Source organism: Mauremys mutica, chromosome 13, assembly GCF_020497125.1.
Source record: "Mauremys mutica isolate MM-2020 ecotype Southern chromosome 13, ASM2049712v1, whole genome shotgun sequence".
NCBI lineage: Eukaryota > Metazoa > Chordata > Testudines > Geoemydidae > Mauremys > Mauremys mutica.
In genome coordinates this window covers 22,391,699-22,404,702 of record NC_059084.1, presented here as the reverse complement: position 1 = coordinate 22,404,702, position 13,004 = coordinate 22,391,699, and positions in this window count along the sequence as shown.

The window sequence follows — 13,004 nt, the reverse complement described above, 5'->3', positions numbered from 1 at the left end:
GGCTTCTTACTCTCTCTGTCCCAATGTAACTCCAATGCTGTGACTCATTCTCAGTCTCCACCAAAGCAGCCCAAGATCAGAACCTTTTGCTCCAATTACCAATCTGTGAAACATGTAAGGTGCTGTATAAGTGAGCTGTCCAGAGAAATGGGGGACACCCCTGAATTATCACTGCCCTCAAGGTTGGAATGCAGGATTCTCCCTCCCAGGGAGAGGTTACAATGATCCTGTGACAATCAGTGGGAAAGCAGGGAGTCAGAAATGGGGCTGAAGGAGAAGTGCATGAAAAGTTGGGAAGGCAAATGGTGCAATGGATTTTTCCCTGTAATATAATATATGGAGATATACCTATCTCATAGAGCTGGAAGGGACCCTGAAAGGTTATTGAGTCCAGCCCTCTGCCTTCACTAGCAGGGCCAAGTACTGATTTTGCCCCAGATCCCTAAGTGGTCCCCTGAAGGATTGAACTCACAATCCTCAGTTTAGCAGGCCAATGCTCAAACCACTGAGCTGTTCCTCCCCTCCTGTAATATTACTATCCACAAACCCATAGCATGTATTTTCCCATGGGTTCTACGCATCCTGAGAGAGTACTATCCTGGGTCTTACCCTTCATTCCCATGTGCCACCTCTGCTCTTTTCCTTCAGGTGTGAAATAGTCCAGGCCCTAAAAGTTCAGCTTCAAGAAGAGTTTCCTTTCAGAGATGTAAAATGCTTGAATTCCTCCTTACCTAGCACCTCTTAGCAGAGCAGGTATTCTGCAGGCTGGCTCTTGCTCCCGTTTTCAGGTGCTTGGGTACCTATATTTAGCTGGTACACAGCTTTCCTCCTCCTCCTCCACACATGCCCAGCACTGGCTCTCTTAGGCAGTGTTGTGTTAAGTTATTTTTATGGTAAATGTTCTTTTTTTACAGTCTTTTCTTCTTTTTCTTGAACACTAGTACTAGGGGGGCAGTTTCCCTTTCAGCGCACTGTGTGGTTCAATGAGCAGAGCACTAGACTGAAAGTCAGGAGATGGGAATTCCACTCCTGTCTCTGCCTTGTTATATACACGATGATAAACCAGAGGCTATTTGCTTTGGGACCTTGGGCAAGTCACTGCACTCTTCTGTGCCTCAGTATCCCCCATCTGAAAAGAAAAAAGAGAACTAATTTCTTAGAGTGTAAGTTCTTTGGGGGCAGAGAATGGTGTTTTTTACTTTGTTTGTACAGCCCTTAGCACAATATGGGCCTGGTCCATGGCTGGGGTGCCTAGGCGCTATGATAATATAAATAATATCTAGCCACCTTTGTAAACTGCTTTAGATGGAAGTATCAAGTGATAAGTCTTACTTCTTTCATAGTCTTATTTGATTCATAGCCAACTGCAGGTCGAGCAGGATTATTAAAAGTTGGCTTTTCCCTTTCTAGACTCAGACACAATGTACCTGCAGGATCTCCCTCTTTGTCTTCCATTTTCTTTAGCAGCGTAGTGCAGTATCTGCTTCATTTATTGTTCAACTTACTGGAGTGACCCTCTGATGGCATCTACGTTCATGTGTAAATGGAGGCAATCAGAAAGAAGAGTCAATTAAAAAAGAACCCAACCCACCAATGAAATTCAAACCACCTTCCTCAAAAGGGCTGGCTGAATAGACCAGCATTGCAGCATGCCAGAAAAATGTGGCTTGGTTCAGGCCAACCTCTGTTATGGTGAATTCAATGGAGGAGAGTTCTCTCTCGAGCACACCCAGGCTCCCTGTGTTCAAATGCAGTTAGCTTGTGTGCCTCAGCTGTTCTCAGCTAGGTAATGTACGGGGAGAGAGGCAGCCTGTAATATAACCAGAGCTCTAACCATGTTCAAAATAAAGACCTTCCACTGCACTTGGAAACCGATGAGTGAGTCAGTGCATCCTAGAGAGCTTTGGTGTAGTGACAGAAACCTGGCTTGGCAAGACACCAGGGCTTTTCTAGACTTCAAGGGAAGTTTTTCACTTTGGCAGAGGGCTTGCGGTTCATTTCCTACTCCCCCTTCTCTCTAGGCTCTCCATGTTTATCCTATGTCTCTCCCCGTTGCCTCTTCCAATCCAAACTGCTAAATGGACAACCAGGCATCGATTTGTCTCTTAATGGCCTGGAAGGCTGAGGATTCTCTACCTGAAGACCCGGGGGTTTGGTGGGAGGCAGCAAGCTCAGGACTACTAGAAAACCATAGCTGTGGGACCTAAGGACAACCTGAGATTCCCACCAAAGCTTTTAATGTACAGAGACTCAGTTCTTGAGTGTAAAAAGAACAGGGGTTTTCCCCATCGCTGTTAAAGGGGACCTGCAATAAAGGGGGAAGAAGTAGGGTCTGCGGTTTATTTTGTTACTTCATGATTCATAATGGTAATGGCAGCCTCAGTCCTGGTGATTTTCTTGTTGCTTGTTTTTTACATTTAAAAAATCAGGAATGTCACAGCTGGTCTTCTCAGCTTTTGCTGGGGGATTGCTAGGGGCTCTCTGATGTGTATTGGAGCAACAGCAGCTTTTAATTGAAAAGGGAAGGGACCTTGACTAGCATTTTCTTCTAGTTGGTTGCAGGGCATTCGAGTTACAGAGGCATTCGACTCTCTGTACAGTCAAAAAGCAAGTGCTTCTCCACGCACCATTTTCAGGACTTCAACTCTCCCCTTAGAACGAGATATAGTTAAATCACAGCAATGCCCTAATGTTGACTGAGTTATACGTGTATAGCCTATAGCTGTACATCTACCTGTGTCTAAAAGGATTAGTTACATGCATACAAAAACAGTATGTAGATCAGCCTTTAGAGGTTTAACTTCCTTGGTATTTGTAATATAATCCTACCAGTTCTCCAGTCATTCACAAAGTTATCCAGAGTAAACAAGACCTAGATTCCTCATCCGAAGAGCGTTTTTCCCCCTCAAAGGAATTCTCAAGCTGCTTTTATCCATCATGTAGAAGCAAGAAAGGGCATAAATTCAGGTGTTTTTTTTTCCCTTTGCAAATCACCTTTATCCCCATAAGGCAGCTGAGCAGGGAGGTCTCCTCGGTGTCACAGGCTACTTTCAAAGGCAGTAGTTGAAACACTTGACCCATCATATTCATCTATGTTATAAGGCTACAATGAGCTCCTATTCAAACAGTCCATAAGCAGCATCCCATAGCAAAGACCTGTTTTCTCAGAGGCAGTCACATAGTGCGCTTCCAGCACTGATTTACCCTGCTTTAGGAAAGTTATTACAGGGTAGATGCAATCTGTTAACCCGGAGGTTTGGGCTATTAATTAAAATCATCTTGTGTACAGCAGTGGTAACTTGTCCAGTTACAGGGTAAACGGCTTTGCTTTCTGAACATGGCAAGTTATTTTTAAAACTTCGTTTCATCTCCCTTGCACTAATGGTTTGTATCAGCACAGCATTCCCAACAGACTCTCCACTGGGAAACATGCTTGCCACCATGCTCTTTTGCAAGTTCTGTGTTACAGCTTGGTTAAAACTTCCCCCCCCACCAGACACACTCTCCCCTCACCCTAGATTCTTGCCACATACCTGGCATTCTTTCATTTTTAATGAGATAAAGGAGTGGGGGATTTCACTCTTGTGGAATCTTAGAGGAACAATAAGTGGATTTCTTTTCCAAAGCCCCGTTTAGGGCACAAAAGCTCCTTGTGAGACAGTCCTGTCATCCCCAGTCAGGCAAGGTTTGTCGTGCATGGGGGATCTTTTAGCTATTCATTCAAAAATCCTGCTGAATATGAGCTCTCAGTGTGATTCTGCCGCCAAAAGAGTTAATGCGTTTCTGGGATGCGTAAATGGGAATCTTGACTAGGAGTAGAGAGGTTGTTTTACCTCTATATTTGGCACTGGTGCGACCATTGCTGGAAGGCCGTGTCCACTTCTGGCGCCCACAGTTCAAGAAAGATGTTGATAAATTGAAGAGGGCTCAGAGAAGAGCCACAAAATGATTAAAGGATTAGAAAACCTGCCTTACAGAGAGAGACTCAAAGAGCTCAATCGGTTTAGCTTAATAAAGAGAAGGTGAAGGAGTAACTTGGTGACAGTTTATAAGCCTCTACATGAGGAACACATATTTAATAACGGGCTTTTCAATCTAGCAGAGGGAAGGTATAACTCAATCCAGTGATGGGATGTGAAGCTAGACAAATTCAGACTAGAAATAAGATGTACATTTTTAACAGGGAGAATAATTAACCATTGGAACAATTTACCAAAGGTTGTAGTATATTCCCCATCACTGACAATTTTTAAAACATTTTACAAATTATTTGGGGAGTTCTCTGGCCTCTGTTCTACAGGTCAGACTAGATGATCATAATGGTCCCTTCTGGCCTTGGAATCTATGACTCCATGAACCTCCCTCTCCCCGTGCCCTCCTTCTAGCCTTGGAATCTATGAAAAGCCCAGTCATTTTAATTTGTCCCTTCTTCCTTCTGAGTGCCATGTTCTTTACGGTCTTTGACTCTAATGGGAGAAGAGTTATGCTTCCGTTGAGCACTGTTGAAACCCGCACCCTAAATATTCCATGTCTAATTCATAGATTGCTGGCTTGCTTCAATGCCTTTGGTCCAAATTTCTCCTTTTCCTTATCCTGTGTGATTCCCTGCCATCTGCTGTCCCGCCTTCCAAGCTGGAAGTGGATGCACAGGGGTATCCATAGAGAGTTATGAACTGCTCTGGAGGAAAGGTGCACTATTACCGCTATGTTTCATATTTTACTCCTGTCGATGAAACATTTGAACTGAGAATCGTAAGGCAGGAACAGGAGTAGTTTTCACCCTGGGATCTGACTTCTTATTTGGTTAAATATCTGGTGAGGGAAGAGGAGTCGTTACATGATCAAGAATGTTACTGCAAAGCTAAAGAGAAAAAGAAACCAGTACCACTATTTTTGCCTTTATGAGCTCCCTTAGCTGGCTCAAGTAGCACTCCAGCATCAATAGTCATTCCCAGAACTCTGCTGACATTATCAGCAATAATAGTCAATTAAGTGTACCAGGAAGTAATGATGAGGAAATAAACAGATATGTTCAATTCGGTGCCAATGGGGCAAAAGAAAATTAATGTTTACCAAGTGGAAAAGGTTAAAAGCAATACCAGGGAGAGGTGCACGGGAGATATGTTCAAGCTTTCAGTGTTATAAAGGACAAAAAAATATAGAATGTTCTGGACAGTGCTTTTTATAGCTTGCCAAAGAGGCAAATTACAATACAGCATTAGAACATTTTTCACCTGCTGGCTCTCATTAATCTGACTTTAGAAACATGATTACAAAACCTTTTTTTTGCGGCGCAGGTTTTAAAAAGTGCCCTGAAGGTAAATGGATCCATGTTCTATTGTATTGTTTGAGATTGGAATGCTGTTTGGTACTATTGATAGATGTGGAAATTTGCAGTTGTGCTTGGGTCTTTGAGATCCCAAGGGATTAGGTCAGTTTTGGCACTTGATGCCTTAAGGCCATTTTTTTCCTCCTGTGAATTTGCTTTTGAAATGTGCATAATAAACTGCTATTAGGCAGGTACAGCATGAACTACTAATCACCTCCAGTCTGGTTTGCAAAGTACAACAGTAATAGCATTACACTTTTACATTACACAATAGCTATAGCACTTTTTAAGTGGAGGATCTTTAAGCCCTCCACAGTGTAATGGAGACATGGTAGTGATTCCATTCAGCTGAGGTTATAACTAGCTTTCCTCTACACCTGTCTGATCACAACAAACCTTCACTTCTTGAAAACTCAGGTCTGGCCTTTGGTCAGTGGGTGATTTCTTGGTGTGATGTTTGAGTAATAATGATGCATGCTGGACAAGGTATTTCAGAAAGGTAAGAGGGACTTGGAAGGGAAGGGAATGAGTGTTTCATTTTCCAAGCAGTGTAACTTTTCACGGGTGTTGTATCTCAAACTGCTGAGTCCTAGAGATTCCACGTTTGTTTTTTTCATTTGCATTCAGTGAAAACTGCTGCCTTTGAGAAGTGCATTTGGGAGGGTGTTATTCATTTTAGCTATCCAGCCAGATTCTATTGATTTCCATAATTACACCAGCATAAAACTGGAGTAATACGGTAGTAAAACAGATCTATTGGCTACTAACATTTCAGTTCTTGCCAAGCTTTCCTGGCTTGAATTTTTGTGCAGCTTAAACTCCATAAGACCAGGGATCTAGCAAGGCTGGGAATTGTGTGGAGCTTTGACTGAAGTCCTGTGCCCGCTGCTCCTGAGCTTTTGCCTACACACATCATCTAGTGGCTTCTTGTTACTCTCTGGCCTCACTGCTACCCTATATACTTGCATAAAACCAAGTCATTTTTAAATTGGCAATTAGTGGTGGTTGTTTTATATGCAAGTAGTCTGAGAAGCACATTTTTTTTCTCTTGAACAATTCCTTTTTGAAAAAAATTAACTTTTAAAATAAGAGGTAGGAACAGTGGAAAATTCCTTGGAAAGAGGAAGAAGTTTCCAGACTGAAAACTTTGAGTGAGTGAAGGCTGTAAACAGATGTGGGATTAAACCAACATTATTGTAGTTTGTAAATCAAAAAAAAGTTTGAACATCAGGAAATAATGAAATTGAGCTCTTATACGGTGTTTTTCATTAGTAAGTCTCAACATGCTTTACAACAGGGGTCAGTATCATTATCCCCATTTTACAGATGGGGAAATTGAGGCACAGAGGGGACGTGACTTGCTCAAGGTCAATCAGCAAGCCAGTGGCTGGCTTGAAGGTTGTTGATGAACTACAACAGCCCAGAACTACTGTTTAATTGCCAACACCAACATTAGCCCTTTCCCACCCCACTTCCCTGCTCCTTACCCCCAGACCCTTTTAACTTTCAAATACAGACTCCCTCCTGGTATCCCAAAGGAAATTCTGTCTATTGGCCTGTGTGAACCTCCTCCTCATTAAAAGCTTGAGATCAGACTAAACACTAACACTTTGTTTTAACCTCCCCATGTGGTCCATGCAGCCTTAGCCGTCATTTACTACCTACTCTTGGTTGGGTGGTATGCTCTATGTCAATCACCCTCCATATCTGTCCAGAGACCCAATTACCAGACCCAGACTGGCTATCAATCTCCCCCCATCATCCCCGTCTTCCAATGTCCTCCTTGAACATTGGAGGCCACAGCTTCAACTAATCTGCCCACCCTTTGTCTGTCTTGTCTATTTGAATTATAAACTGTTCAGGCCGGGGACTGTCTTATGAGGAGTTCGTCCAGCATCTGCACAGTGAGCCTCAATCTTACTTAGAGTCCTGTGGCACCTTATAGACTAATAGACGTATTGGAGCATGAGCTTTCGTGGGTGAATACCCACTTTGTCGGATGACATGCATCTGACGAAGTGGGTATTCACCCACGAAAGCTCATGCTCCAATACATCTGTTAGTCTATAAGGTGCCACAGGACTCTTTGCTGCTTTTACAGATCCAGACTAACACGGCTACCCCTCTGATACTCAATCTTACTTGGGGCTTGAAAGCACAGTGCAAATGAAAGCTAGAGGGAAGAGCTGCTATGGTTAACTAGTGGAATTTCCCTGCTAAGAAGGGAGGGTTGAACGGCAGAATAAAAGCCAAGAATTGGAAACCTAACTATTTATAGACTTTAATGTTGCAGCTTCTGAAATGGAGGGTGTTCATGTTCATGCTAGATACATGCATTTGTAAGGAAATGCAATAGCTACAGCATTTTGAAGTGGTTAGCAATTTACAGCCTTAACTAACATAACCAAGTATTTGTCTGGAAATGATTGAAGCTTAACATGCCTGAGAAGTAGGCATTATTGTGGCCTGTTAACCCATGTGCCTCACCTTTTCAATCTGTTAAGCAATTTAACAAAGATGATACATGGACAAAGATGAAAGTAGGAATAGAACCTGGGGCTTCAAACCACCCACTGTCCTCCTCTGGTGTTTAGTCTTAGTGCCACACTTTGAAATTACCAAAGGATACTTTTTTAAATGTCCACTTAATCTAATCAAATGTTTGAGTCGTAGGGTTGGCAGCTCAACACCAACTCCAAGACCTTGTCTACACTGGAAAAAATAGTATATTTGTTACAGCAACTCCAGCAGCAACAGTAGCAAATGCACTGGTGTAGACAAGGCACAGACATTTCACCACCATGTGCTCTAGACACTGCTCAGATATCTGAGACCTGTCTCCGTTAAAAAAGCTGGGCAAAGTTTTTTCCACCAAAAAATGGAGATTGGGGTCAACCAAAATATTTCACAGATTCATCTTGAATTAATTGAATTGTTTGTCAAAAAACTCTGAAAGAATCAAAATGTTTGACATTTTTTAAACAAAATGTTTTGATCTTTTCATTCAAAATGACTTTGGAAATTTCAATCAGTTTAATTTTAAAAAGTAAAAGCACAAAGTCCAAACATTTTCCAGGGAAACAAGATGTTTTGTCTAATCCAAAATGATTTTTTATTTTTATTTTTCAGGATGGCCAAATTCAGTTTTTTGCACAACTCTGTTAACAAAATAGCATAGATGCAACTGCTTTCTGCATTAAGGGGACTTTTCTTCTAGTATAGATACACCCCCAAAGGGGCAACACTGCAAAGGAGACAATTATGAATTATACAAGCAACTTTTTATCTTGGGAATTGACACACATTCCAGATTCTAGGTCACTATCTACGTTGAGACATTTGCTTCGGGTTGGAAACGGATATTGTTGAAAACACCTGCAGCAACAAGTCTGAAATGTCTTTCCAGCAGGTCCAAGACCTCAAGGCTGCCTTGTCCATTCCAGAAATGAAACCTGACATGCATTTTGTCCCAACACAAAAAAACAAGTATATAGAAAATATTAATTAGAAAATACTCCAAAAATCTGAATGTTGTGGCCTTCCAGGCTTGCTGCAAAAGACAGCTGTTTGATGTTTCGAAGAAGGCAGAGGGTTTGAATCCCATAGCAACGAAAGCGTGGAAAGGAGTTTCTGAAGGTGGCTGGCTGAGTTATTTACTTAAATCAGGGAAAGGCTCCTACACCGACTGCAGTGACATTAATGAATTTCAGATCAAAAGCACAGGAACTATTTAACCATTTGCTAGTATGCAAGTGTTATAGGCAAAGGAGAACGATCTTCAATAAGATGAATACGTTGTAGCCAGAGATCCACCCGTCATGTTATTTCCTATTCTATGATAATACTCTGACCTTATCTGCAAACAGCATAATATTCCTTCCACTCTGAAAATGGTGTTTGCTTCTAAAGACAAGGTCTCTTTCAGTTATTTCATTGTATTCATCACAGGACACAACAGCTCCTCTCCCAGGCTTTTGGGGATCTGTTTATGTTTCCTCATATCTTTGGCTCTGGATTCTTTCCACAGATCCTTAAGTTCATGTTTTGCCCAGTCTCCCACCTCTCTGATTAGTAAAATACATGGTTCTGCAGTTCTGTTTCTGTGGCCCTGTTGGAGAGGTGTAATGGAAGTAGAAGATATTCTGTCTGTGGATGATGATCACTTATTTCAATCAAAGCAATGGGAGTAAACGTGGCTGAAATAAGACTAAGGCATGGTACGCCTACACCTTGAATACTGCAAGCAGTTCTGGTCACTCCATCTCAAAAAAAAAAAAAAAGGGCCAAGAAGGGGACAAGATACTTTCGAATCTTGGGGAAAGCTTTTGTTTGTGCTCTTTGTTTTGGTGATGTTCGCTCTTGGGACTAAGAGGGACTGGACATCAATCCATGCTCTCCAAATCTCTCTGAACAAGTCTCTCATATTTCAAACTTGTAAGTAACAGCCAGGCAAGACGTATTAGTTTATCTTTGTTTTCTCAACTTATGAATTTTACCTTTGCTAGAGGGAGGTATCCCTGTTTGGTTGCATCTTTGAAACTAAGGCTAGAGGGGATTCCTCTGGGCTCTTTGAATCTGATTACCCTGTAAAGTTATTTTCCATCCTGATTTTACAGAGATGATTTTTACATTTTCTTAGTCCCAAGAGCGACCACCACCAAAACAAAGAGCACAAACAAAAGCCTTCCCCCCCAAGATTTGAAAGTATCTTGTCCCCTTCTTGGTCCTTTGGGTCAAGTGTCAGCCAGGTTACCTGAGCTTCTTAACCCTTTCCAGGTAAAAGGATTTTGGTGCCTCTGGCCAGGAGGGATTTTATAGTATTGTATACAGGAGGGTTGTTGCCCTTCCCTTATAGTTATGACAGCAGTATTTCTTTTTAACAGGACTCAGTCAACTTGGTGTTCATTTGAACATTTGTACTGCATAGTTGTGATTGATTGCCATTGAACTTGCTTGAATACGAGTAATTTTACCGGGTGTCCCGTATTCAGCACAGGGAAATATGGCCACCCTATTAAGGGGGGGATATGATAGAGGTCTATAAAATCATGAATGCTGTGGAGAAGTGAATAAGGAAATATTATTTATTCACATAACACAAGAACTAGGGGTCACCCCATGAAATTAATAGGCAGCAGGTTTAAAACAAACAAAAGGAAGTACAGTTCGTCTTTACATAATGCACAGTCAACCTATGGTACTCATTGCCAGGGGATCTTGTGAAGACCAAAAGTATAACTGGGTTCAAAAAAAGAATTAGATAAGTTCATGGAGGATATGTCCATCAATGACTGTTAGCCAAGATGGTCAGAGATGCAACCCTATTATCTGGCTGTCCCTGGGAGAAGCTGGGAGTGGATAACAGCGTATGGATCACTTGATGATTGCCTGTTCTGTTCATTCCCTCTGAAGCACCTGTCACTGGCCACTGTTGGAAACCAGGATGCTGGGCTAGGTGGACTATTGGTCTGACATAGTATGGCCATTCTTATGTTCTGATGGCACTTGTATCAAAAGAACTCATTGACTTTCTGCAGAGCACTTGCATTTGTAGGCACTGCGGATAACCTCCCCCTCGGGCTAATGCACAGCTTCACCTTCCTAAAATCCTTCTGTCATTGAACATTGAGACTGAGGCTGACCAGGAATGCCCACATTTTGCAGGTGGTTTGAAGGTCTTTGATCTTGTGCTTCACAACACAGCTGTGGCATAGAAGTATCCTTGTGTCACAGCTCACATTCTATTGGGCTTCTGTCATTTTACAATAGATGCTCTAATTAGGGGAGTCTAATGTGCTCATGTAATAAACTTCCAGCACATTTTACAAAAAGGCTAAGCCTAATGCCATTTGTCTTTCATATTCTGGCTCTCTTATATATATAAAATCATAATATATAGCTTTCATAAAAGTGCATTATTGCTTCACAGCATCTCACAGACCCAAACTCTAGTCTCTGAAATCTCACACCAGAGACAAACTTTGCATCTTGAATCCATCTCTGCAATTACCCCCCTTATGAGGTAGGTAAAATGTGTTTGTTCAGATTAGAGGAACAAAGTACACAGCTTAAGTGCAGCACAATGGACTTTATGACCAAAACTAAACAGTAGATAGAAGTAAATGATGCATCATCTAGGTGTTGAGTTTCTTTTCTGCTCTGTAAAGAATCTGTGTAGGCAGAACTTTAAATGGTGCCTGCCATACATGCATTCTGTGCAAGGCAAAGATGTCTGTTTCACAGTAGCATGACAGATGCCACAACAGGGGCATTTTAAGCATTAGTAAAGATGTGGGAATTAATCTTGAGATTACAGACCCCATTAGCTGAAGTTCTGCTGCTTCCGGTGGACAAGGCTCCAGGACAGTGCAAGTATAATCTCAGCTATCAGTGCTAAATCTGTACAAAGTCTGGAGGAAGAAACCCTCTTCCTAGGAAAATTTGTCTTGTCCCTGTTGCTCAACGAGCTCACGTCTCCCCAGCCGCCACCATGTTCTGTAATCACCTACAATTGCCACCTGTGATCACCTACAAACAGGCTGGTAGGCTCTTCCCAATCAGAAGCCTCCACTCACAGGTGTGACCATTTCACTTGGCACAGCTGTAAACAGCTAACCAAGGTGGCAGAGAATCACAACCTAGAGGTGTGGTTTTTATCTTTATTACTGTAGCAATTTTAGCAAAACAGCCCCATTCCCCAATGTACTGGAGCCTCCTTAGATCCTATTAGAAGGCCCAATCAAGCCAGGTCTCCACTGTTAGCCGCTGTAGAGCAATAATAAGAGTCCCTGCACTAAAGAATTTAGAATCTCAGTTTAAGATGAGATGTAACAGGTGGGTGAAACTAACAGGTAAGTGGAGGATGGGCTAGTGATAATGGGTGCATGGTTTCTCACACAGATGGCCAGCTACTAGTCACAGAGATTCAGTCAGTGCCTGCCCTAGTACAGAATCTTCCCTCAATCAACCTGCAGCATTGTTTTCCTGGCCTTACAATATCCAGGCGCCAAATCCTGTAGTCCTTACAGAGACCAGTCCAGAGTTGTGATTGGTCCAGACAAGTGGGGGTGTCTGAAATGCAAACCTAGATCTGGTTTCCAGTTCCACACATGGTTTCTTTCAATAAAAAACCTAACCCAAGTCCTGGATCCAAACACCCCCCTGTGCTGTGGTGGTCAAGATCCAGATCTGACTATTGCACCTGGAGCCCATCCCCCATACAAAATGTGCTTTGACTCTTACCATGAGAGTCTTCACTGGTAAAGATGGCAGAGCTTGGCCCTATGTACTCATGGGAACAGCAAAATAGAGAAAATAAACGCTAGACCCTGATACGGGTTAATCTCTTGCTAATCCTGTGGGGTTGATTAAATGGTCTTCCCTTTGCAGCTTTAAATTTATTCACTAAGATTCTAAAACCATTGGCTCTGCACTGGGTTTTAATTTTGCTGTGGGCACTTGAATCATTTACTGGCATCTCTTCGGCGTTCATATGCCAGTTTAATGCTCTGTGCTGTGACATAGCAATTTGGCTTCTGTTTTCTTAGCTCTGTTGAAACCATCATCCCCAAGGTCAATCACCACTTCCTCCCATCTGAATCGAAGGGCTATCTTCTGTTTCTGTTCTTGATCTGATGGCCTCCTGCAGTACCATTAACCAGTCATCTCTACTTAT